This window comes from Rhinopithecus roxellana, chromosome 1 (genome assembly GCF_007565055.1).
Source record: "Rhinopithecus roxellana isolate Shanxi Qingling chromosome 1, ASM756505v1, whole genome shotgun sequence".
NCBI classification, from domain to species: domain Eukaryota; kingdom Metazoa; phylum Chordata; class Mammalia; order Primates; family Cercopithecidae; genus Rhinopithecus; species Rhinopithecus roxellana.
This window is the reverse complement of record NC_044549.1, coordinates 78998958-79026765: the sequence shown is the minus strand read 5'-3', so window position 1 is coordinate 79026765 and position 27808 is coordinate 78998958. Positions and strand designations below refer to the sequence as shown.

Here is a 27808-nt window from a genome sequence, read left to right as displayed (position 1 = left end):
ATTGTTGTGCTCTTTCTCCCATCCTTTGTATTCTGAAAATTTTCAAACCTGTAGAAGAATTGAAATAACAGTAAAATGAACACCCATTTCCCCTTTGTCTAGAGTTACCAGTTCGTAACGTTTTGCTACACTTACCTCACTTGTCCTTTTAATGTCATTCATAATTTCTTTCTGCATCACATTCTAGGGGGCAGACAAGGGTCACTCATTGCTTTTTGATGTCCTGTCTCTTTAGCCTCCTTTAATACAGAACAGTTCCTCTACCTATTTTTTGGTCCTTTATAGCCTACACATTCTGAAGAGTCAAGGCCACTTGTGTACACAATTTGGATTTTTTAATGTTTCCTTACGAATAGGGTCAAATATTTTGACAAGACCCCTCTAAAGGTGATATTGTGACTTTGTTGGATTTTAGGTATCAACTGGTAACAAATATGGATGCAGTTTTAGCAATAAGAAAAATTTGTTTTTTCTGTGTGCAATTGTTGTATTCAGAGATCTATGCTAATGATAGTACCCAGTTTAGTCTAGTGTTGTCTTTTTAAAAATGCAGTGTTTCACATTAAGCCTTCCCTTTTACTTTATTGAGAGTCTAAGGAAAGTGCAGGATGTCATTTGTGCTATCCTGTAATAAACTCTTTCCTTAAAGATTATTTAAAACCAACCACGCTCTCTCAAAATTAGGAGTGCTGTTTCTCAAGAATGCTCAAGGCTTTTGCTATTCACATGGGCTTGTTGCAGTTATAGATGTGTCGCCCTCAGAGACTGGGAATGAGTTCCTATTAAAGACCACTGTTTGGCCGGGGCAGGTTTACGGTTGACTGCTTCCTCACACCAAAATTCAGCTATTTCTTTCCTTTGTGCTAAAAAAAATTGAACTTTATTTCCAGTAAAGGCTACTTTACTCAAAGCATATCCTCTAAGTTAGTTTCTAGCCTTTTAATCCTGTGCATGTTACCTACATTATTTTATTAGAGTCCCTTACAGACAGTTTCATTAGTTTAACTTGAATTACTATCTTCTACCTAATTACATGGCTTTTCTTTCTTTCATTTTACTCCACTCCAGATTTAAGGGCCAAGATATGTAAAGTTAATATTGGTCATTTTTCAGAGTAAGTTAAAATGTCAAAAAGTGACAAGTTGTTATTCTTACAGGGTACCAGGGAAACAACAGAGACAAAACCTCCATCTTTTATTCATAAGTCCAGAGAGACTACGAGGGCGCAGGCAGGCCTGTGTGCCCGGCGTTTGTTCAGCTTTCAGGACTGGGCCTCCTCCCCTGCTGGCCATGAAATGTCATGCCGAGATGTAATAGTGGGACATTCAGCATCCAGAGAATGGTCCGCAGAGATTCAACTTTGCTTTTCATTTTCTTTTCTGGCACCGAGTCCACAGTCCCCTCTGTGGCCTGACAGTGAAAGGCCAGAAAGCAGCAATTTAGATGCTGGCAGAAATGGTGTGCAGCCTCTGCCCAGCGGGCCGGAGCTCCTAGGCTGGAATGCATGCTGGACACAAAGGTCGGGTGAGGGTATGCTTTGGTGGGAGGCAGGGGGCAGCTTGCCTTTGCTTGGTCTCGTTTGCTCTGGTCACAGTTGAGAAAGTTCTCATTTCTATGGCTATGCTACCTTTAGTTTTGTAGAAGAGGGAGTGCAAGGTGCTTTTGATTTCAGAAATTGCTCAGGGTTAACCATTTTTGTGTAGAGGGAGGCACTGGGGCACAGTGCTGAGGCTGCGCAGCTCCCCAGGCTCTGACGTTTCCTTTGGATGAAGAAAACATAGACAGCATTTGCTAAACAAGCCTAGACTTTGATTTAGAGCAGTGGTTTTTGATCGGGGGAATTTGGGGAGTTTCTTTCTTTCTTTCTTTTTTTTTTTTGAGACAGGGTCTCTATCAACCAGTCTTGAGTGCAGTGGCGTGATCACAGCTTACTGCACCCTTAACCTTGATTTGGGGAATTTCTGGAGACATTTTTGGTTGTCACAGCTAGGGTAGGCTGCTACTGGCAGTCAATGAGAAAGGCTCAGGGATGCTGCTAAACATCCTGAAATGCACAAGTCAGCCCTCCATGACAAAGAATTACCTGGCCCAAAATGTAGATAGCGCTGAGACTGAGAAACCCTGATTTAGGGGTCCCATCTTAGTATTTTGATTTCTCAGCCCTCTTAGCCTCATAACACTTTTCAGCTTCCTATCTGTTTAACAGAAGCTGCTGGTTCTATAAATCTGCACTCAGGATGAATTTCCATGAAACTCTCCAAGACATATGATTAAACTATTGTGGTGCTCCTTGAAGATATGCCCTGAATGCAACTACTATTTTAAATGCAAAAGACAATTTTTTGCCATAATTTGATCAAAGTAGCATAACCTGTGCCTCTGTTTTTGTTAGTCACTGATGGTCTGTGGATAACATTACATTTTTTCAGCATGAAACCCAACACTTCAAATCCCTAAAGCAGTCTCAAATTTATGGTTAATAAAAGCATTTATTGTACTGGATGTCATCTGTTATATCACTCTGGGGCTAGAAACTGGCAAGCAGTGGACAGGAAATATTTTCGTTTCAAATCGCTTCAATCTTATGGTCTAGGGGCAAAAGTGTCTGATTTCAGGAAAGCCGCAGTGAATAGCATAGTAATGAATGCATTTTTAGTTGATTAAGCAGGCATTCTCTCCCTTTCAAACAATCTTCCCTCTTTGGCTTGGAGGGGCTAAATAAACATGTGATATTAAATGATAGCATTTCTTGTGTTGGCCGTGCCTTTTCTTTGATCATCTTAAACTTTTCAAAGTGTTTTCCAGGAATCCTCAGCATAGCAGGAGCAAGCCAGAAGAGAATGGCTAAACTTAAGTTTTGTCCCCCTTCGTAATTGTTTACTTTCTGAGCGGAGGAGGTTTTCTGAGAAGATGCTGATTCTTCTGAATTCCTCTTTAAAAATGGAATTTGGTACCTCACCCTTGGGGTCATGAATTTAGAAGGAAAAAATATTTTGAGTTTTTGTTTGTTTGTTTTCAAAAAGTCTGCAATTTTATTGTAATTTGAGTCCCGATCTCTCACATCCATCAAGTAAATAGGGTGAGGAGAGTTCCATCCAGAGGAAATCTGGTGAGGCGATGACATATCCAGGACAGTGTACCTTTCGTCCTGGCAGCCCAGTGCCTTTGAACATGTTATCTAAGTCATCACTTCCCAGCAAGCCTCGGAGGTAGACGATTATTTCTGATGTGGTTCCCTTTTTTCCAGATGAGGATTCCATGGCACAAAGAGCCAGGAAGGGATTAAGATGAGAGTCCATGTGACTCAGAGAGGCCTCTCTCCGCCAGAAACCGGAGCTGCAGAGTTCTTACCCTGCCCGTGCCCCCAGCAGTTGGACTTGCCCTGCCTTCCAAGCACCCTGTCTCAGATGGATGGCTGCCATGTGCAACAAAGCAACTAATGGGGGGTGGAAAGAGAGCGAGACTAGACAGCACTTTGGAGATAATTAAATTAAACTCAGATTAGGCAATTACCCCAAAGATTCCCAAACCTGGCCAAACACAGAATCACCTGAGGAGCATTCTTGGCGTGGGGGGAGATTCCGGGCCTCACCCCAGACCTGCTTAAGTGGGATTTCCAGGGGAAGGCCAGGAATCTGAGTTTTTTAAAAAGCTGCCAGATTAGTGATTGCCAGGGTTTTGGAGGGATGGAGGGAGGGCTTGACTACAAAGGGGCAGTACAAGGGAAGTTTTTGGGATGATGGGACTGTTCTGTATACTGATTATAGCGGTGGATACATACATATATATGCATATACCTTGTGGACCTATACACCAAAAACTATCAATTGTACTGTCTGTAAATAAAAATAAATATGCTGACCAGGTGAACCTGAGTTATCTCGGTGTCAGTTGAGGTGGCCTGTGGTGCCTGGTGACAGCTGGGAATAGTTGCCCAGCTGTGAGAGAGTGTCACCTGTTATTGCAGAGGCAGGCGTGGGCAGGTGCTGAGCTCTTTAGCCCAGTGCTATCCAACAGAACTTTCTGTGACAAAAAATGTTCTTTCCAGCACTGTTCAATTCAGTAACCATCAACCACTTTTGGCTACTGAGTACCTGAAATGTGGCTGGCACAACTAAGGAACTGAATTTTTATTTTATTTTATTTTATTTATTTATTTTTTGAGATGGAGTCTCGCTCTGTCGCCCAGGATGGAGTGCAGTGGCCGGATCTCAGCTCACTGCAAGCTCCGCCTCCCGGGTTTATGCCATTCTCCTGCCTCAGCCTCCCGAGTAGCTCGGACTACAGGCGCCTGCCACCTCACCTGGCTAGTTTTTTTTTTTGTAGTTTTTAGTAGAGATAGGGTTTCACCGTGTTAGCCAGGATGGTCTCGATCTCCTGACCTCGTGGTCCGCCCGTCTCGGCCTCCCAAAGTGCTGGGATTACAGGCTTGAGCCACCGCGCCCGGCTGAATTTTTAATTTTACTTAAACTTATTTAAATTTAAATCGCCACACGTGGCTAGAGGCTACCCTATTGGACAGCTCACCCTCAAAGGTAGACATGGTGGTATCATGGAGCTTTGGCTCTGTGCAGGATGCACACCGTGGTGCTTTATGCTTGCGGGACAATAGTAAGTCATCCCAAACATAGGGTAAAATGGAAAATTGATAGGACTTACCAATATGGAGTAAGTACAGAGAAGAGGAAACCTTGGGATGAAGACTGACCTGAGATCTGCCCAGGCAGAGGACAATCCTGCCGAGTGAAGGAGTCTGCTTTTTTTTTTTTTTTTTTTTTGAGATGGAATTTTGCTCTTATCCTCCAGGCTGGAGTGTAATGGCACGATTTCAGCTCACTTCAACTTCTGCCTCCTGGGTTCAAGCGATTCTCCTGCCTCAGCCTCCCAAGTAGCTGGGATGACGGACAAGTGCCACCACGCCCAGCTAATTTTTGTATTTTTAGTAGAGGCGGGGTTTCACCATGTTGGCCAGGCTGGTCTCTAACTCCTGACCTCAGATGATCCACCCGCCTTGGCCTCACAAAGTGCTAGGACTACAGGCGTGAGCCACCATGCCTGGCCAGGAATCTGCTTTTTCTTTTCCAAAGATAGCACCATCTTTGGCCCACTTCTTTCCCCAACCTTTCAACCTTGTTCATTTTAAAAGGTGCAGAGGTTAGTTGGGATGCTCTTGAATTATGCTCCCATTGTTCTGCAGTGATAGGATATACAGAAAGCCATCCGAGGGGCCAGGTGAGCCCAGTGCAAAGGGTGTTCTGGGCTTCACTGGGCCCACCTGCCTCCCTAGACAGAGTGTGATGAAGAACCTGTGTGAGCATATTGTATTCCTTTTTGGGGAAGGAGGGCATATAAAAAAGGCAATTAGGCATAAACTTCCTGCTTTATGCTTTGAGCATATGACCTTTACCTTGGCTTGTGTTCAGACGCTCCTAAACCGACCTCCTCTACCCCCATTGATTTATGTTATCTTAGTGTTACTTTTCCAAATGTGTTATAAAAGAATGAGATTCAGGGAGTGTGGACTTTTATTAGTACAAACCAAATGGTGGCAGAAAGAATGTTCCAATTTGTAAACGTATGTGTTCTTAAATAAATTTGCTAAATGGGTAACAAAAAATTTTGTGAGCTATGGGCTTATAACTGGAGGTTTTGTTAATCTGATTTAAAAATAGGGCTGCCTTGAAAGCGTAAAAGTGGGGAGGTGGCTTTAAAATTAGTGGGTCTTCTTTTCTTTTTTCTTTCTTTTTGTTTTTTTTGAGATAGAGTCTCACTCTGTTGCCCAGGCTGGAGTGCAGTAGTGCCATCTTGGCTCACCGCAACCTCCGCCTTCCAGGTTCACGCAATTCTCCTGCCTCAGCCTCCTTAGTAGCTGAGATTACAGGCGCGTGCCACCACGCCCAGCAAATTTTTGTATTTTTAGTAGAGATGGGATTTCACCATGTTGGTCAGGCTGGTCTCGAACTCCTGACCTAGTGATCTGCACCCTCCCCCCACCCAAACCTCCCAAAGTGCTGGGATTACAGGTATGAGCCACCATGCCTGACATTCTTTATTTTTTATATGAAAACTTGACTTCCTTAGATCAGGAAGAAAACATTCTGGATGGATCATAGCATCTCTAAAGAGAGTTTCCTTGTGTTGCCTTTACAAATTGGTTACTTCAACCTTATAAGAAAAATGAAGTTTACTGAGTATTAAGCTCCATTACATACTGATTCTTCTACCCTTGAACACACAAACAGATGTTGTTGCATAGCTACTATAATCACTGTATGTGTTTTATTTATTTATGGTTATTTTTTACTTATGTTTGTTTTCCAAAGATATTTCCATGTATTGATGTAGTCTACAGACATGTCACTTTTAGTGGCCATATGATATGTTCATGTTGTAAGCTCCCCTCCCCTTTTTGCCAGTCCTCACCCCACATTTGATGAGGCATTTGGGTTGTTTTCAAGTTATTACTGTTACAAAGCTGCTATGAACATCTTCATACAGATGGGTTTCCTGCCCCTCTCCCTTGATGTTTTGGTTTATTTCCTTGGCATTTATTCCCCAAAGTGAAATTACTGGGTCAAAGGATTTGTGGCTCTCATTATATACATGTTTACCAGCTTGTCCTGTATAATGACTGAACCAGTTTACTGGGAAGAATTGTGTTTTGAGAAAAGAATAGGTTTGTTTCACGAATCTTAGCTCCACCATTTGCTACCATTTATTTAGACCTTGGGCAAATTTTTCCTTGAGGCTATTTCTTCATCTGTAAAATGTGTTATTAATAGTTCATCTCCCAGAGTTGTTGGTTGTCTTAGGATGTAAGCAAGATACTGTTTTTAAAACATCCAGCTCTGTGCCTGGCCACATGGTAACTGCTTTAGTGACTGGCTGCAGTCTTTTTATCAGCAGTATACATGTACTCATTCTTCTCCATCCTAATAATATTGATGTTTATCGGCCGGGTGGGTCAAGCCTATGATCCCATCACTTTGGGAGGCCAAGGTGGACGAATCACCTGAGGTCAGGAGTTTGAGACCAGCTTGACCAATGTGGTGAAACCCTGTCTCTACTAAAAATACACACACACAAAAAAAGAAAAATTAGCCAGGCATGGTGGGCAGGCACCTGTAATGCCAGCTGCTCAGGAAGCTGAGGCAGGATAATTGCTTGAACCCAGGAGGCATAGGTTACAGGGAGTCAAGATTGCGCCATTGCACTCCAGTCTGTGCAACAGAGACTCCATCTCAAAAAAAAAAACCTCTCTCACACACACGAAATATTGTTTATATATTTTTTTCTTTCTTTCTTTCTTTCTTTCTTTTTTTGAGATGGCGTCTCACTCTGTTGCCCAGGCTGGAGTGCAATGGCATAATCTTGGCTCACTGCAACCTCCGCCTCCTGGGTTCAAGCGATTCTCCTGCTTCAGCCTCCCGAGCAGCTGGGATTATAGGCATGCACCATCACGCTCAGCTAATTTTGTATTTTTAGTAGAGATGGGGTTTCTCCATGTTGATCAGGCTGGTCTCGAACTCCAAACCGCAGGTGATCTGCCTTTCTTGGCCTTCCAAAGTGCTGGGATTATAGGCATGAGCCACCACACCCAGCCCCATTTATAATTTTTCTTTGCCTTTGTTATTTTGGTGATGGCTTATACTTGTTTGATTTTGGATTTATTAGAGAAGGACTAAATCTTTCATCTGGTGATTTACCTTCTAAGTATGTTTTAGTGCCTTTAAGTCTAGTAATATTAAAGTTGGTGTGGGAGAAATATTGCTTAGTAGAGAGTGTTCAGGAAGATGTTTTAAGTGAATAAATAAGAATTTAAAATAATTATTGATTTGTAAGTCTAAGAATTGATTAGTGAGTCTTCCTGACTTACCAGCATATTATGAAAATAATTGAATCTGAATATTATCATGGAAATTCTATTTGTACTGCCAATTTGGTCAGCAAACCTTTGTTCCTTTGTGTGTATGTGTGTGTGTGTGCGCATGTGTGTGTGTGAGAGAGTAGGTGTGTGTGTGCGCACTTGCATGAGAGAGTATGTGTGTGTGTGTGTGCACGTGTACTTTCCCCAAAGCTTTTGGATTGATCACACATTACCCATAAAGAAAATATATATTAACTGTGTTTTATTGGAGTTTTTAAAAAATCCTGATCTTGGGCTAGAAACCACCCTGGTTAGGCTGTCACATTGAGGTCACTGCGATGTGTGTGATGAGAGCATCTCAGGCTGACTGCTTGTGACTATGGACAGGGCAGGTGACCCATATGACTGTCAGTTTCCTTACTACCTGTAAAATGGGACAGTTAGACTAGAATTATTAAGATTTTAACTATTACTTTGATTGAGGTGATATGAACCTTTAATTCGGAGGGTGTAATTGTCCTGTCCTACCCACTCCGTGTCCTTATTGAGTTGCCCACCTCTTTTGCCACCTAGACTCTTGCCCCTTGCACCTGGGTGTCTGTTTTTCATCTCATTTGGGAAATAACACCCAACCGATGGCCATTGTTGCAGACCTTTCTCTAATACAAGAAAAGCATTTGTCCTACATATAGTTTTTATTTTTTAAATTGAGACACAGCTTTATTTTTGCAAAATGTGGCCTGTCGGCTCTGCGGGTCACTTTTGATGAGCCTGTGTTGCTTGCATACATGGAGGGTGCCCACGTCTCCACCTGCCTCCATCCTTCACATTTCATGTGTGCTCACCTAGCTCGTCCACGTGGCCAAAGACCCGGTGCATCTCCCAATTTTTAACATCAACACTATTTTTAATGATTGATTACAACCCATTTAGTCTTCTGGGCCAGGAGCTTTTAGGGCCCAATCAATCACTGAATCCATAAACAAGGGGACGGCCTCAGACTCCCTGGGAGCTTTGAATCACACTGGGGTGTTGACAGTCCCAGAGGCCTTTCTGTCAGCCACTGTCTGGGTTGGAGAGGATTTGGATACTGTGCTAGGTGTTGGCGAGGGTGGAAGAAAGGCAGCCAAAGATATAGAAATCGTTTGTTTGACAGTTGATCTGCATATGGGTAATTGCAGAACTGAGTCGTTGATTTTTTGCCCTCTTTACTCCCATTTACACCAAGCTGTCTTCTTCAGAATAGTGATACACACATACACACACCTACACCTTCCTTACCTGTTTTTAAAATGACTCCTTCCTGGGAACCCCAACATGAAGCAGATAAGAGTTCAGCAGCTCTATTTGAAGGCAGCGGGGAGAAGGACCCTGGCTGAGCCCTGCTCCACCCACAGGTCCTTGCCCCTCACTCAGGCATTGCTATTCTGTGGGTTTCCCTCTCAGTCCAAGAACACTTATCCTGAGTGATTGTCTACCTGCCCTGGTTGAAGTGGCATTGCTTTAGCAAGTCCTCTGGGAAGATCCCTGGATATGATAAGAACATTTTGGGAAATGTAAAAGCAATTACTTCCCCTCCACAAGGGTGAGTCTGGGACTACCCTTAATACACCAGAGTGAAGATCCTGGACTTAAGAGTACATGGGTGGGTGGACTTAAAGGGACCATGGAGACAGAGAAGAGAAAAGCAGAGATAAACTTTAAGAAATAAGGTTATGGCTTGCACTGGCATCCTGTTGTGGGCAGGAGAGGAGCCAAGAATGCCTGATAGGCTGTCAGGAAGATGGACACCTCTACAAGGTCTGTGACACAAGCCAGAGGAGGAAGAGATGGTGAGCAGCTAGGGAAGAGGTCACTCATTCAGAGACCAAAAGGGCAACCGTGTGTGATAACAGGCCCTAGAGCATAAGGGCACCAACAAGGCTGAAATGCTGATGAAATGCCTTATCTCCAGGGGTCACACCCTCTGGAAGCACACTGAGCTTAGACAGGAGTGATGACAAGTTGTTTTGGGAAGGGACTGTGGTTGAAACCAGCGCCTCTACCTGCAGCAGTGGCAGAGCAAAGGATGTCTTAATCCTCTGCAGAAAGGACTGAGATGTGCATGTTATGTGCAGCTCATACCTCTGAATATCCTCACCTCAAATAAAGCTTGCTTGTGAACACCTTCTAAGAGTCTTTATCCAACACCCCATGATTTGGCAGTTCCTCTTCTGTGGCTTATACCTCGTGGTCCTCTGCCAGCAGAAAGCTGGACCCGCTGGTCAATCCTTTATGCTTGCAGGAGCCTTTGAGGTTCTCCCCAATGCTGGTCACTCATTGCATGAATGTTCATATCCTTAGGTGGCACACTGCTGCTATGAGGACAGGAGGAAAGGAAGGGAAGAAGAGGGGCTCTCTTCCTTGGAGTCCACTCATTACTAGGGGCTCTTTGCCCTCATTCTGCCCTGGGCTGATTGAAGCTTCAGCCACCTTTGCATAAAGCTTTTGGCTCCTGGTGAGAACATCTTGAAATGGGCCTAATATCTGTGGAAATTGATAAAGGAGACCAGTGGCGTGGACTGTTTCCATGATTCTGATGTGCCTCTTGCCCCTGTAGGTACAGAAATATTTAACTCCAGATAATTGACTCGAGTTGTAACGCTGTGTTCTAATTTGGAAACATGAAGCTGGCCACTTCCAGAAGGTGACCCTCTCGCCTAGTCTTCACTCAGAAAACCCAGGTGTGTCTCTTCCACCTGAATGTCACTGCCCTAGGCACATGGCACTCGTCTTCCTAGGGCCTGGCCTGGACTCTGCACATCCTGGGAGTTCTATGAAGAAGGGCAGGATTACCCTATTGAGTGCAGATATTCCTCTCACTCACGGTGAGGGCTTTGGGTTAAAGTGGTTTATGTGGGGCCAGCATTTTTGGGTACATATGAAGCCTAGGGGATTTGTGACTTAGCAGATTTGTGTGTAAGCACAGCTTCCCAGCCTCCTGCCTACTTCTGATAGTGGTACTGGCAGCCTTCAAGGACTGAGGCTGTAGACCCTGGAGATGTTCCTCGCACTCTAGGGAGGCAGTAGCAGGGCACCTTCAGGACTGGCTCCTCTGAGGGAGTCCCTGTTTTTACTTCATCACTGATGAGAATGATGTAGCCTTTGTGGAGATTGTCAAGGTAGAGTGGAGATAGGTCCCTCCAGCACTGAGACAGTTTTGTGCCTGTGCAAACAAAACACTTCAAAAAGGATACTGCCCCTGCCTCCATCCTGGTGTAAGGTGGCAGAAGGAAGCAGTGGCTGACAGCAGAGTTAAACACACTTTAAGGTAGGTCAAATTTTTGACATACCGTTTTCCTCTGCCGTACCAGCAGCTGCTCTCTACTTTGAAAGGGGGCTTAGCTCCTCATATAAACTTTGGTTTGTGATAATGTAAACTATTATTAGGATTATCTTTTTATTCATAATATATGCCTGATTCTCTGTCTATTTATGCTCCGTTTGAAATACTCATTTACCTTCAATACTCAGTGCCAGCATCAGCCCCTCTGAAAATGAAGGGAAACTTTATAACAGACTATTTAAATCTCTCTGTGGTTAAAAAGGACTCTGGGAATGAAGTCATTGGGTTGAGGAAGCTTCAAATCTCAGCAAAGCTTCCAGGTTAAAACTGGGATGTGATGTTGACAAAACATTCCAGTTTAAAGTTTTTTTTTTTTTTTTTTTTTTTTTTTTTTAAATGAAGGTTTATCCCCAGGGTGGTTGTTTTCATAAAGAAATGCTTGATTCTCAGTTGAGAACTTTTGGCCTTCAAAGTCTCTTCTTCCCCCCTCACCCCCCCCCCCCCCACACACACACACAACTTTTCATCACCACCTGGTGGAACCATTTGTCACCGAGGATGTTCTGGAAGTTAGAGAAGTTCCTGATGCTCAGGTTGGCGACACCAACACCGCGGTCAGCCAGGCCCTGTCTCCCTGCCAGGAGGCCAGAGTGGAGGAGGTCAGACGGGGCGGTTGGAGGGGGAGGGATGTCACACACTTCTGCCTCAGGTGCTCCTGCGTTGTCAGTGGAGAGCAGGTTAGTGGGTGAGCCAAGAAAAACCAATAACTGTTTCAATTTTTAATAAGATGTCTCTCCTACCCTTTGTTTCTCCCTCCACTTCTCCCCAAAAGAAAGAACAGAGTGAATTTTTAAGCACATCTGGTCACTGTTTTTGTAAAACTTTTACCCTGAATTCCCAGAAGGAATGTATTGGCTCCCATTTTTCCAAGCAAAAACTGAAATGATTCCTTTGTTTATAAGTACTGTGCTTGCGTATTTTAATAAAACAGTAAAGAAAGGAATTGCACTGGTTTGAAAATCTTTAGCTAGGCCAAAGCATTGCCCTTTATGCCTCTCTTGAAGTCTTTGAGAGGTGCTAAAAGTTTATGGTTGGTTATTTTTGGTGTCAGTGGGAAAGGGAGAGTTAGGAAGGCTCCATGTGTCCCTGTTTGAATTTTTTTTTTTCCTGTGGCTATTAGAGCATTCAGGCTATGGGGCAGGGGCTGTTCTTGGTCCTTGTTCCTCTGTTCTGCTTCCTCTACCATGCAGTGCCCTCGTGGTGAAAACCGTGCAGATACAATCAGATAACAGTGTTCCAGATCTGAGAGCCCAAGGGCTGCGGTGGAAGACAGAATCCATCTTTTCCTTATCAGGTAGTGTTTGTTTTTCTCTTACGTGATTCTTCTGTAAGCCTATTGTTGCCAAGAAAATGAGGTTGATCTTTCATTACTACCAATCTTATTAGTATGTTGGCATGATGTTCTAGTATGGGGAGAATAGCAAAAGAAACTTAGAGTGTCAAGCTTTTTTTTTTTTCTCCCAGAAATGTTTATTATAACAAATATTAAATAATAACATTTAGCAGTTTGTGTATACAGATAATGTACAAAAAATTGACCTTCAAAAATTTCTAATCTGAAGTGACAAATAATTAATGTTTAATAATCACTAGTTGTTCTGCTCAGGATTATGTTCAATTGTATATAGTATTTTTAATTCAAAAAATACATTAGAGAACAAAGAGTATTTTAATGTTTATTCCATCCCTCAGAAATGAAAGCTGCTAACATTGCAAAAAATAGCTACATATTCCCTGAAAAATAAGTCTTGAGTGTCAAGCTTTTAGAGATGAAATACAGAGGCATTTGCTATTTTGGGGAACTTGTAAGATGACATGGTTCTGTTCAGACCAGTGGTTATAGAAGTTCTTTTTTATGACCTCAAAAGTTATGTTTTTAAATTAAAGTTATGTTGTCAGGAAAACATCAGTGTAGTGTGGCTAAGTTACGAGGGTTGGCTAGGTGCTGTGGCTCACGTCTGTAATCCCAACACATTGGGAGTCTGAAGGCAGGAGGATTGCTTGAGCCCAGGAGTTTCAGACTAACCAGGGCAACATAGCAAGGCCCCATCTCTACAAAGAGTGAAATTTTAAAAATTAGTCAGGCATGGTGGTACACGCCTGTAGTTCTCCCAGCTCCTTAGAAGGCTGAAGCAGAGCATTGTTTGAGCCCAGGAGTTCAAGGCTGCAGTAAGCCATGATTGTACCACTGTACTCCAGCCTGGGCAACAGAGTGAGACCTTGTCTCCAATTTAAAAATAAAAGTTATGAAGGTCAGTCACAGTTCTGCTACTGCATAATAAATGTTCATTAGTGATAAGCATTGAACCAGTGTAATAGTTACTGTTTCCTAAAATATTACTTTCCCTAGACCTGTTGTGGGTGTCTGGAAATAAACTCTAGAGGTGTAATATTCCCATAGGAGACCTCATCTCAGAGATCAATCACATTTCAGAGATGAACCACACCTCAGCTTTTCCACCCTACTTTTGAGAAAGAAAGTTGTTAGCCATGATGCCAAAACTGACCCACTAAACCTTTCGGGGCTATGGCTGTACATCTGTCAAATGGCAACAAATGCTGAATAATGTCCAAAACAGGATGGTCTGAAAATTAATGCTTGTATTAGTGTCCTCATGCAAACATTCACCATTTTTGTGAGCTTTGAACAAAAATGGTTTGCCTGAATTGAAATCTTAATTCGATAATTTTGAGTCCTACTGATATTGTTCTAGCCAATCTTTTGAACTTTTATTTTTCTTTGAGTTCTGGGAAATTGCCAGTTATTCTAAATGCTAGCTCTTAGACTAGTTGGTTAGGAGTATCTGGTTTAAAAAAATGACCTGATTTAGGGTGCGGTGGCTCATGCCTGTAATCCCAGCACTTTGGGAGGCCGAGGCGGGTGGATCACGAGGTCAGGAGATCAAGACCATCCTGGCTAACATGGTGAAACTCCGTCTCTACTAAAAATAGAAAAAATTAGCCGGGCATGGTGGTGGGTGCCTGTAGTCCCAGCTACTTGGGAGGCTGAGGCAGGAGAATGGCGTGAACCTGAGAGGTGGAGCTTGCAGTGAGCCGAGATTGCGCCACTGCACTCCAGCTGTGGCGACAGAGCAAGACTCCATCTCAAAAAAAAAAAAAAAGACCTGATTTGAAGCTCATAGTTCAGTGTTGGTAGTCTACATTTTCCATGTAGCATTGTTTCAAAAACAGCAAAAAAGGTATATTTTAACAGTGGTTCAAATTGTGAAGTGCTGAGCAGATCTTGGGGAACATCATGACATGGGTTTTCTGTGTTCTTCTCCATAATGTGGGAGATTAGAGGGCTCTCTGGCAGAATTGTGAGCTCTGAGCACAGCCTTGCCTCCAGGGTGCCCGACTCGGTATCTGTACGCAGAAGCCTGACAGTGAACTAGCAGTCTTTTCAGTACCTTTTTCCAGTGCCAGTGGCAGGTTTGTTTTTGTTTTTTTTTTTTTAAGTTTCAAACATATGAAAACATTTGATTTAAGTGGTCCTAATAATATGTTTTCTATTTTTCCTGTAAAACCAGGAGTTGGGTTTGAATGACAGCAGAAAACTCAGGAATTAATATGGAAGAACTATTTTAAATGATCTAGCAATATAATTATTTGCTCAGAGATTTGTATAATCAAAAAGGTTTTCGGCCAGGGGAGGTGGCTCACACCTGTAATCCTAGCACTTTTGGAGGGAGGCTGAGGTAGGTGGATCACCTGAGGTCAGGAGTTCGAGGCCAGCCTGGCCAACATGGTGAAACCCTGTCTCTACTAAAAATACAAAAGTTAACTGGGCATGGTGGCACATGCCTGTACTCCCAGCTACCTGGGAGGCTGAGGCAGGAGAATCACTGGAACCGGGAGGCGGAGGCTGCAGTGAGCTGAGATCATGCCACTGCACTCCAGCCCGGGAGACAGAGCAAGACCCCATCTCAAAAAAATAAAAAAAAAAGAAGTTTTCATTGCATGTACCCCACAAATAATATACACTTATGTGTATATATAATATTCACATTCAAATTCACATTCAGTTCAAAATTACACAAAAATTCAAAATAAAAAATTTAAACAAAGGAAAAAGTTTAAAAAGCATTTAAAAAGATGGTTTTCATGTTGAAAACATCCTTCTTGACATTCTTTTACTTGTAGCCTGTTTAATATTCTTTATTTTAAGTATATTTCATTTTCCTACCTTGCCAACCTCACTTTTTCAATCTTCTTTTTCCTCCATATGTGCCCTAACTATGGGTAGTCTCACAAAGCCTAATTCCTGGCTTTTTGTTATTTTTTACACTTTCTGTTAATTTTGTATACCTCTTATGAATTAGCCTATCTGTCCTTAAGGTTCTGTGGCATACCTTCATACATGACTTCCTGCTTTTTAATCCTTGATTTCTCCCCTCCCCCCAAAATATATGATATTGTAAAAAGATAGTAGGCACCTCATTTTCACTGTTTTTCTGCAGCCTACTTTTTAAAAAAAGACCCTCTTTCCCCAGAGGGAAAAAAAGTTCTCTCTTTTTTTTTTTTTGAGATGGAGTTTTGCTCCTGTTGCCCAGGCTGTAGTGCAGTGGCGCGATCTTGGCTTACTGCAACCTCTGCCTCCCGGGTTCAAGTTATTCTCCTGCCTCAGCCTCCTGAGTAGCTGTGATTACAGGCATGCGCCACCATGCCCAGCTAACTTTTTGTATTTTTTTAGTAGAGACGGGGTTTCTTCATGTTGTTCAGGCTGGTCTCAAACTCCCAACCTCAGGTGATCCGCCTGCCTCGGCCTCCCAAAGTGCTGGGATTACAGGTGTGAGCCGCCACGCCTGGGCCCCAGTGTTCTCGTTATTACCTTAAAATCACTATCTTCCGACTTCCCCAAATAACAGCCTGAAAGTCACCTTTGAATATTTCAGCATCACCTCTGTATTACATTTGTCACCAAGTCCTGCTATTTTTTCCTTAAAAATGCCTCTCAGACCTGTCCTTTGATCCTCATCAGTACATTGCCGTCCCTGTCATGTTACATATGGACTGCTGCAGTTGCTGACTATCTGGTCTGCCTCACTCCAGTCTTCCACCCTCTAGTCTCTAGTTCTTCCTGCATATGTGGCCCTAACACTGTTCTGTTGTTATCATTCCTTTTCTGGTTCAGTTTCCTTCTTTTTTTTTTTTTTTATTTATTTGTTTGTATTGTTTTTACTTTTTTCTTTATTGTGTTGGAATATACATAACATAAAATTTACCATTTTAACCATTTTAAGTGTACAGTTCGAAGATTTTTAAGTAAATTCACAATGTTTTGCAACCATCACCACCATCCACCTGTAGAACTTTTTCACCTTCCTAAATGGAAATTCCATGCCCATTAAAAAATAACTCCCCATTTTCCTCTCCCCACAGCCCCTGGCTATCTCTATTCATGTCTCTATGAATTTGACTGCTCTAAATACCTCATATAAATATAGTCATACAGTATTGTCCTTTTTGTCCTTTTGTGCCAATGTCACATTTTTAAAGATTGTTTTTAGTGGTCTTGATCTGTAGGGAAGTTGATGAAGATTTGGTAAAAGCTAACAAAGGGCCTTTGCTTTGAGTCTTCTTACCTCTTTAGTATTTAGTGAGCGCTGTCTGGAAGCATGACACTGGTTTATTCTGAGTACAGACAGGAAAGTTAAGGTGTATAAGAGCAACCGGGGAAGGTTAGAGACTCCCAACTTAGGCCTCTGTGGCACTAACCTAACACCAAAAGTTTTTTTGTCATGGAGGGAAGAGAAGTGAAAACTGGAAGTGGCTGGTGACCAGGACTCACCTTCCTCCTTCTTAAATACCTTCCATCTGTATTAGGGGCAGGGAATCAATTTCCATCTTAAAATGGATATGTATTTTGAGACCCCAGCTCCAGTCTTCTGTTTTGTGTCACTTCTGCTCTCCAGGCCGTGGGGTTTGACTCATCCCATCTGTTCAATTCTTGGGTCCTTTGGATTCATCCTTTGAAGTTGCTGTTTCATTGCCTCTTTCTTCTTCCTTATCTCCCTACCTACCCCATTGCCACCTTGGCCTGTATCAGAGACCTTTTCCCTGTGCTTCTGTCTGCCAAATCTAGGCTTGTGCTCACATCTCTAAGGACCACTGTATTTGGATCTTGCCTGTCTCCAAGATGTACCACATGCAAAGCTGAACCCACTTGGCCATTTCAGCCCTATGGTGCCCATCTTTTCAGGCCATTTGGGGGTGTCTAACACAGAAGCAATGAGGGCATGTTGGTCACTTCCAGGGATGTGGCAAGTGTTTATTCTGATGACCAGAAAGGCTCTATGTCATCCCTGAGAAACAGCAACCATTTCTAGAATGCTTACCATGTGTTGGGCACTGGGTTGTACAGTTGGTAGCACAAGCTTCTGGGTCTGCATTTGCTTGAAAGAATCTTCCTTCCCCTCCCCAATCCCAAAGCTTGACATGCCTCCTCTGAAGACGCTTCTCTGGCTAGCCTTCCTCTGTTCAACTACCCCTTCTCTGAAATCTTATTACACATAGAGCTCAGTGGCATAACTTAGCCCATTCATTCTAGGCAGCGTAACCTTATCTACTGTAGTTTTGTGTCTTTTAGCTTTGTTTTCCAAAACTAATTGTAAACACCTAGAGGCAGGGGTCTGGTTTAGCCTTACTCTCACTCAAAATGGCTTTCCCAAGTGCAAAAGCATATTTCGAGCTCTTGAGACATCTGGTTGATAAATCCTGGGGCATTTGCAGAGGTTTTTCATGAATAAATAAGGAGGAGAGAATGTCAGGGTATAGTTAAATATTGCTTTTAGATCAGCTAAGTGTTTTTTTAGTTTTTTTTTTTGGGCAGGATGGGGGCGCGGGAGGGGTAGACAGAGCTTTGCTCTGTTGCCCAGGCTGGAGTGCGGTGGTGCAGTCACTGCATCCTCAACCTCCTGGGCTCAAGAGATCCTCCTCAGTAGCTGGGACTACAGGCGTGTGCCACCACACCCAGCTAATTGTTTGTATTTTTCATAGAGACGCGTGTGCCACCACACCCAGCTAATTGTTCGTATTTGTCATAGAGACGGGGTCTATGAGATGGAGTCCAGGCTGGTCTTGAATTCCTGGTTTCAAGCATTCCTCCTGCCTTGGCCTCCCAAAATGCTGGGATTACAGGTGGGAGCCACCGTGCCTGACCAGGCTGTTTTTGAGGCAGAGCTCATTCTTTCTTCTTCAACACCTGGGCTACATATGTGTTGTGATTCTAATCACAAAATGGAATTTACCATTTTTTACCAGCAAGTGGTTTTTATCTCCTTAGCTTGGTCTGTAAAATCAAGCCGCCCTGACTCTCTGGAAAGAGTTGGAGGTCTTAGGTTTCCACATGGCTGTAATGTGATTATTTTGCTGGAGAGAGGAAGACATTGTCATCTGCTTCCTGGATTTGCCAGTTTTCCTTTTAATTTTACACAGTTCTGTTATTCACTGGAGAGCAGTCATCTAATCATAAAATCCCCTACATTTATGTAATTTTAAAGAAACATACAGGATAAATTATAGTAATATAGGAGCTTCTTGTGGGCCTTGTCTGCCTTCAGCTGTGGATGTGTTCCCTGAGAATCCACTTGTTTTTGAACACATTCCCCTTCACCTTCAGGTACAGTCTGTGATATGTGTGGTGATCAGTCTTTTTAGATTCACAGTATCTTCTCAGCAACTGGTGCAGAATCCGCATTCTCCTCATCCAAGTTACCTTCCCTGGCATTTGGGCATTGGCTGCACCCTTTCGCTTACCTATGCCCACGTGCATGCCCTTCCAGCGGGCCAAGGTGTTTTCCCGGCATCAAGCCTGGGAATGGACAGTCACAGGTTTGCAGATGATCAACCCATCTTTGATCAGCTTCTGGATCTGCTGATGGGAGTTGGCACTGGCGATTTCATTGGTCTTACTGGGGTCCAACCAGACCTTCTTCTTGCCACAGCAGAAGACACTAGAGGCGAGCCTCTTCTGAAATCTGAGCATACTCATGGCTGTGGCCGCAGCAGCGAAAGCAATGAGCTCCCCGATTCTTAGTCAGAACCTTTGGACCTTGCTTTTTTTTAAAAAAAATTAATCACTGCTTTTAATCTTTTCTGGTTAGCTTCTGTTTCATGCTAACTTCATGACAAAATATTATAGGTTTCTAATTTAATTCACCATATTGCTTTGATTTGGTAAACATTTCTCCATGGGAGGCCTTAATGAAGGGGCAAGACACATTGAGTTCTTCCTGTTGACAGGTGAAGGGACAAGGTTGTGTGTGCTGTTTGCTTGCCTCAGCCCTGTAGGAGAGGAATGGGAACTCACCACCAGGCCCACTTCATCAGGAGTGGAAATATGCTCCTACCTGCTGTTCCATTTGCTGTGTCTGCCTCACAATGGATTTGCTTTATAACTGACCTCTCTATCCCACTCCTTGCCAGAAATCCTTGGAGAGGGAGTGCAGGGAGACCTTAATTCCTGGGAACACCCCACTGCCTTCTTCACCCACAAAAAAACATTTATCAAAATCTAAAATTGACCAAGACATCAATACTTCATTTTTACATCATTCTTTGCCTTCTCAGAATGACATTTTAGCGGTTCAAGGAAATTAAAACAAAGCTGAATACTCCTTGGCAAACATAATTATTTCCTGGCCTAAATGTCACACAATGATTTAATTGGTATGTCATTATGTGTATATGTGTTTGCATGTGTGTGTGTGCTTTAATGGAAATTCCATGTGGTGTCTTTGGGAAATTAGGAAAGAGAGTCTTCTAGATTTATTGCTTATAGTTTAAGAACAGACTGCTGGCTCCCATCCAAATAGTAGGGAGATGTAAAGTTATAGGGATCATTAGTGTTTGAATATATCCTTCCGATTGCCTGCTATTTTAAAATTAGTTTGGCAAAAGGTAAAAGTCAGAACTGACAGTGAAATTTTTTACCCTTTGAAACTTGTAACATTCATCAAAATAAACTTGTGGGGGACTTGGCATCATGTAAGTGATGGTGTCCTTTGCTTTATACCAACATCTTAATTTTGAAGCTGAACGAGTTTTGCTGTGGCTGAAGTAGGAGTCAGAGACATAGATTATTCATTTTGGAAAGCTGGAATTTTGGATTATCCTTCATAGTGGCTCATGCGCAGATATTGTAAAATATGTCCAAAACCTAACTCAGTTTTTTGTGTTGACCACAAATACCATACTCTGCAAAGGCAGTTGAGTAGGAGTGGGAAAATCAGCTGTTTTCTTCATCCAGTGGGTATTATGAGTATTTTCCTCCACACTCAGTGATGAAAAAAAAAAAAAAAGGAATAAGAATTAGCCATATCCTAGTTCACTTATCTTGATTCAGTGCAACTGACTTGGCTGCACACATGACTGTTGTCACCTGTGATCTGAAAAGTGATAGATACCGCTCTCTGGATGGGTTTATGTGCTCAACAGCATAAGTGGTTGCCTTTCATGTTTCTACTTTGTAAAGTTCATGAGTCCCAACATCTTGGACAAAGTGTTCAGTTACTGAGTTGTAACAAATACTGCCTATAAAGGATTACAGTTGGATGGCATTAATCCAAGAACTCTATTTTAAATGGAGATTTTACATCAACCGCTTCCCTCCCCCATTAGAACTTTTTGTTTGTTTGTTTGTTTTTGTTTTGTTTTTGAGATGGAGTCTTACTCTGTCACCCAGGCTGGAGTGCAGTGGTTGCGATCTCGGCTCATTGCAACCTCCGCCTCCTAGGTTCCAACAGTTCTCCTGCCTCAGCCTCCCGAGTAGCTGGGATTACAGGTGGATGCCACCACGCCTGGCTAAATTACTTTTTGTATTTTTAGCCATGTTGGCCAGGCTGGTCTGGAACTCCTCACCTTGTGATCCCCGGCTTCGGCCTCCCAAAGTGCTGGGATTACAAATGTGAGCCACTGCGCCTGGCCCTCGTTTTGTTTTTGAGACAGTGTCTTGCTCTGTCACCCAGTCTGGAGTATGGTGGTGTGATTTCGGATCACTACAGTCTCAACCTCCTTGGCTCAAGCGATCCCCCTGCCTCAGCCTCCCGAGTAGCTGGGACTACAGGTGTGTGGGACTACAGGTGTGTACCACCACGCCTGGCTAATATTTTTGTACTTTTTGTAGAAATGGGTTTCACCATTTTGCCCAGGCTGGTCTTAAACTCCTGGGCTCGAGCAATCCGCTGGCCTCTGCCTCCCAAAATGCTGGGATTACACGTTTGAGCCACTGTGGCTGGCCTGAATTTTGTTTTTAATCACCAAAGTAAAACCACTCTCTATTATTCAACAGACATGGCTTTAAGCTATCAAGCTATTGAGTGGAGCTGGACTGTAAGGCAGGTGAGAGGTCTGGGGGCTTCAGGGGTCCAGAAGCCTCCCGAAAATACCGTGTGCCAATGTGTGTGCACACATGCACCACAGTTCTCCCCCAGATAAAAAGCTACGACTCTTGGTAATGAGGGGTAAATGAGAGCAAAGTGATTTTGGCCTTGGTGGTGATAGTATTGCCAAGAGGGATGATGGTAGGATTGCAGCTATATAGCAACTCACACTCACCCCGTTTTCAGATCTCACCAGTGTTTTTCTGAAGGCCTCAGGATACCATTCAAACCTTCAAAGTCCTTGCATCTTGAGGCCAACTTTGCACTTCAGTCCATGAACACAGGAACAGAGTGCGCCTGTGGTTGATGGGCACTGGGCTGGGTGTGGCACAGCCTGGGACTTTCACCTTTCTTTGTTTCACCCTACTTAAGGCAAGACAGTGGTTACACAGCCATTGTAACCAGTGGGCACTCAGCGCGTGTGAGTTGCATGTTTATACTGAAAGGTTCTAGGAAATCAGGTTTGGAGGCTCTTTCTGCAGAAAGGCAGTGCTGCTTGCCCAGCATTGAGACTTGATATTTCTCCCAAGTAACTCGGATTCCCACATCTTGGGGAGAACCAAGCCAGTTGAGAGTGGTGGGCTGGAGGAGCAGCTGAGGTGGGAGGGGGTGGAGGAGGAGAAGCTTGTTCACATGCTTGTTAACATTTGAGGGTCTTTGACAAAGGAAGTCTAATGCCTTGCCCCGGTCAGCCGGCGATTGCCCCCCGGGAGGCCCCGTTGTGCACAGGAAGTCAGACACTAATGATGTTAGCAAGGGGACAAAGGCGCCTGGCCCGGGAAGGGTCTAATTGCTGTGTCCGGCTCCCAGGCGGCCGGCCTCAAGCTGGAGGGGGCTGGGCAGGATGCGCTAAGTGTTAACACCTGGAGCCAGCACTGCTGACTTCCTGGTGCTTTGTTGTTGTTGTTGGCTGTGTGGCTGGGCACACATACTGACAACACACACACTCAAAGGCACTCAGAAACCCTGGCTGCATCTCAGGGGGATGTTTCAGGACTTGCTGTCTAAGAGACTAGATGGAAATGGTTTGATCAGGAGGTCACGCCATGAGTGTCACCCCTGGGCCGGGCAGGGCCATGAAACAGGAGGCCTTACCCTCTCCTCCCATCTGCCCGTCAAAGCTTGGTGACTGTGGCTTCACCTCTGGGCTGATTTCTTCCCTCTCCCCTGGAAAGCTTCTGGGAAAGGCCAGACCTTGCAGAGAGAGGCAGATACTTATTAGAAGAGTCATTCTGGCTTTAGCTTGGAATATTCTAGTCAGAATGAATGGGAGAATATTCACTCCTGGGGGACAGAACCAGCTGGGGTCACCCAAGGGTGGTTATGGTATATGTGTGGATATTTCATATATTGCTGTCTGAATCCACACCTGGAGAGGTCAGTTGGAGGGTCTGCATCCCAGGGAACTGGCAAAGCCAAGATGATTTCTAGGTGGGGTCTCAGGATTTTTTGCATCTAAATGTGGCTTTGGACCTGGGGGCCTGTGAACCCCTCAGAGGCCCTTGGGTGGCCTTCATGAGCTCTGGGAGCCTCCCAAAATTGTGTATGAAAAGTCTCTGGGGAAAATTGGGAAAGGATTATTTTTCACAGGATTCTCCAAAGGTTCTAGTAACCTTTTCCTCTTAACAAAAACAGGGTCATCAGTAATTAAAAGCAAATACACCCTGCATTGGCCAGTAGCCCTGCAGGGTGGCATGAGAGGTTCAGTTCAGCAAGGGCAAGGCTACCTGGAGCCTGAGGTGGGCTACCAATGGCTGGCAGTTTTGAGCATAGGTTGACTCACTTGGATTTTTGCAGCTAGAGAACAGGAGAGTTTAAAAGGATGCTTGAAGCCTGTCTCCTTCCTAGAGAAAGTTGGGGAAAGCCACAAATTTTGACAAAGGGCCTAATGCTGACTTACTGCTTCCCACTGTTATTTTAAGGAGGTTTTTCTGTCTGAGACCACCATGTGGACAGACTTAATCGGCTGACAGAAGGGGTTGCCTTGCTTTCTAGCATGTCCTGTAATGTTTCCATTAACACTGAAACCTAAAAGACGGCCTTCCATAATTTCCAAATACGCGAAATCCACCTTGAAGGAAGCATGTGTGTGGGGCTTGCCGGGGACCTGTTGGGGTGGAGGAGGCTGGGTCCCCATGGCAACGTCACAATCCCCCATTTCTACAGGCATTTGTGCTGTAAAAGCAGAATTCCAGATGTGACATAGTATTTGGAGACTCAGTCCCCGGGCCTCGGAAACAGTGGTATTTGAAGTCGGCACAATTCGGTGCACCTCTCTGTGTGGTCCTAAGGCTTTTCATTAGTAGTTGTGTTTTGATCTGAACATTTCCTCTCAGCTTAGGCATAACAATCATGTTTATAGCTTTAAGTTTTCCTCTATTGTCTAATCACTATTTTGCCCTCATAGGAAGAGACTTTTTGGGCTTCTGGAGTGAAGCCTTTGTAACTGTTCTTTCACAGCTAAGTGAGAGTGAGTCAGTAGCCGATTTGCTGGGTGGGTATTTGGGTGGTTGGTTGTTTGCTTCCTCTTTGTACCCAGTATTTATGGAAAAAGCATACACAGACACAGTTAATCTGAGTCTGTGTATGCTTTTTAAACTACAGATGGGTTGACTATTACCTTAAAGATGCCAGTTCTCTAACATGCGGTTCTCATTTGAGTGGATGGGAGTGGTGCGCGAAGCAGAGGGAAAGGTCTGGCTCTCCGTCCAGAGGCATGTTTTATAGCTTGTCTCTAACGTTTTCGGAATTGGAAAAATGGAACAATCCTGTCTATTTGTGAGTATCAGCCATGGGAGAACACACGGCCCAGATCCTTAACAGACTAATTGGAAAAAGTACTTGAGTTTTTGCTTTGTGAAAACTAAGGAGACTGCACAACTTTGTTTTGCCTTGTTTTTAAACCCAGGGAGAAAGTTTGCTTGTGTGCGTTGCGTGTGTATGCGTCTGTGTTGATATCTCCGGGCTTTAGCTGCATGGCTGGTTCCAGTGGCAAAGCAATAAGAAAATCATAAAGTCAGGCGCGGGGAAGGACATTTAAAAATATATGCAGTTCCATTCGGGCCACCGTCATTTAGAGAAGTTGCTGTCAGAGAAACAACTCACGCCAATGTCCTAACACATCTTCATCTTTAGTGAATGGATTTCGGGGGGCAGAGTGAGTGGAGGGGTGGGACAGTGAAAAGAAATTTGGATGAAAACTAGAGCTCTCAGTTTGATAAGCAGGACACATGGTCACTTGGCATGGGTCGGCCTCATGTTAGAGCTCAGAAACAATTGTCCCTTCAGCTTTCCTTTGGAGAGCGTGAAATTAGGAACATGTGTGTGCTGATTAGCAACATGTCAGAGATGAATCATGATTACGGCTTTGGTCTGGTGCACAGGCCATGCTCTGGAGTAGTGATTTCCTACCCCCCCAAGCAAATCTCTTTAATTAGCTTAAGATCTCTGGGTCTTTTTGGGCCAATGTGGTAATTGCTGGTGGGAACCCAGCAGCACTCCCCCAGAGCTTGTGTGTTCCTTGCTACGCATCTAAGACCTCACCTCCAAATCACACTGCTGGCATCCTTCATTTCTGAAGTTGGTTGCATCTCAATTTGAGAGGGAGAGAGAGAGAACAGCTCCTGGGAATGTGGAGGGAATATCTTGAATAGATCCAGGCCGGCTTTTGATTTATTTTCCCTGTGTTTAGGGTTCACCAGCATTCTCTTCAGCTTACATCACCTGGGGCTTCTCTGCCTTTGCCGACTTTTTGTTGTTGTTAAAGGTTTGATCTGAAGTAAGTGGGGTCTGTCTTTGTTTATGAAACCATCTGAACTGGCATGGAGTCAAATGGCCCCATATTCTGCTTTGTCTCACCTTTCTCATATCCATTGGTCAGAGACAAAGATGTTAGTCCCGTTGTACATTTTAAGCCTCACAGCACTGTCTGCTATGTTACACACTGGAAGCCCAAGATAGAGAATATGTTATAGAAAAACAAAGTATGGCAGGGCCTGGTGGCTCACGCCTGTAATCCCAGCACTTTGGGAGGTCAAGGTGGGCGGATCTCTTGAGATCAGGAGTTCAAGACCAGGCTTACCAATATGGGGAAACACCTGTCTCTACTAAAAATACAAAAATTAGCCAGACATGGTGGTGGGCACCTGTAATCCCAGCTACTTGGGAAGCTGAGGCAAAAGAATCTCTTGAACCCAGGAGGTGGAGACTGCAGTGAGCCAAGATCACACTATTGCATTCCAGCCTGGGTGACAAAGCAAGACTATCTCAAAAAAAAAAAAAAAAAAAAAAATATATATATATATATGAGTTGGCCTTAGTTTTAAGTAGTTACTAGGTGTACCTTTAAAAAACCATCTTCTGGCTGGGCACAGTGGCTCATGCCTGTAATATCAGCATTTTGGGAGGCCAAGGCAAGTGGATCACCTTAGGTCAGGAGTTTGAGACCAGCCTGGCCAACATGGCAAAACCCGTCTCTACTACAGATACAAAAATTAGCCGGGCGTGGTGGTGAGCACCTGTAATCCCAGCTACTCGGGAGGCTGAGGGGATGGGATCCCTTGAACCTGGGAGGTGGAGGTTGCAGTGAGCCGAGATGGCACCACTGCACTCCAGCCTAGGCAACAAAGCAAGACTCTGTCTCAAAAAAAAAAAAAAAAAAAAAAGTCTCAGTTCTTTGTGCGAATGCTCTTATTTAAATTTTCACTCTGACTCTGTTCACTAAAACATTACTGGCTTTCTGAACGTTCCTTACTTGATTTGAAAGTTTGGCCTGCCTTCCACTGGAAGAGGGGTGCTATATTTAGCACAGTTCTTCTTGAAATGCATTTTTCCAAAATGGCAGTTAAGCTGTGCTGGAGGTGAATTGGAAATGTTGCTTTGGGAAGTTAGTGTCTTCAAATGGCTTAGAATGCCCGAAGGCCCGTCAGGAAGTTGGCTGTCTGATCACCTTCATGGCTGCCCCTGGCTGCTGCCTGTGGATCCTGCTCCGCTGCTGGCCTCTCTGTGTCCAGGCCTTTGCTTCTTTGCCATATGGCTGGAGCGTGGTGTAGGATTTTAGCTTTTGAATTTTATTCTTTTAGAGCCCTTAAAGGTTATCCTCCCCTCCCTTCCTGAGTTAAAGATGTTTTCTCCATTATGTTCCCATTTGCTGCTTCTGTCCCTACTGACCATAGAGCACCAACCAAAGGAATTTCTTTCTTTTCTTTCTTTTTTTTTTTGAGACAGATTCTCCCTCTGTCGCCCAGGCTGGAATGCAATGGCGTGATTTCGGCTCACTGCAACCTCCGCCTCCCAGGTTCAAGTGATTCTCCTGCCTCAGCCTCATGAGTAGCTGGGATTACAGGCATGTGCCACCACGCCTGGCTAATTTTTTATATTTTTAGTAGAGACGGAGTTTCTCCATGTTGGTCAGGCTGGTCTCGAACTCCCAACCTTAGGTGATCCTCCTGCCTTGGCCTCCCAAAGTGCTGGGATTGCAGGCGTGAGCCACTGCACCTGGCCTAACCAAAGGAATTTCATAGCAGTGCTCCAGGCAGCCAGGGCTTGCTGCTTAGCTCCCTTTGGAACAAATTAAAAGCTACCCGTTAGTGCAGCAAATGGGGGTGCTTAATTAACTAAGAATGTGGCACCCCGAGGCCACTGCATTGGCATTTATAGTTTTTAAGTAACAGGCAACAAACAAGTATTTTTAATCATCAGCTCATTAAATATCAAAAACAGTATAGTAGCTATAAGCTTGGGATTGTTTCCTGAAGAACAGTTTGCAAAGCTGGTCAACAGCCTTGTAGCTTGCCTTATCTATTTTCTCTTAGTGTGGGCCCTCATTCTGAGCCCATAAATCAGTGTAACAGCAAGCTAGGTTCTTAGGGTATATTACTTGGCTTAATAATGCATTCATTTATTCAGGCAGAAAACTTATACTTATCAAGGACTATGTGTCAGGTCCAGGACTATAGGCAGGGGTTTTGAGGGCTGTCCTCCTGGGCTCTGTCTTCAGGCTCTCCTCTTCCAATCCAACCTATGGCCTTAACAGAACTGGACTTACTGGGGCTCCGTGACCATCTGTTGAATGCATTTTAGTCTGATGATCAGTGCCTACCAATACCTTGCCCTGACCTGTCTGTCTTATCTTCCACAATCCTACAAGGTTCTGGATGCAGAAGACAGATCATA

At 43.9% G+C, this 27808-nt stretch overlaps 1 protein-coding gene and 1 pseudogene across 1 annotated transcript in view; one reads left to right on the top strand and one right to left on the bottom strand.

Annotated features, from left to right (window-relative positions):
* IL17RD (interleukin 17 receptor D) overlaps positions 1-27808 on the top strand; it is a 76266-nt gene that overhangs the window by 11743 nt on the left and 36715 nt on the right. The window lies entirely within an intron of this gene.
* Positions 8887-19254, bottom strand: LOC115897505 (annotated as a pseudogene).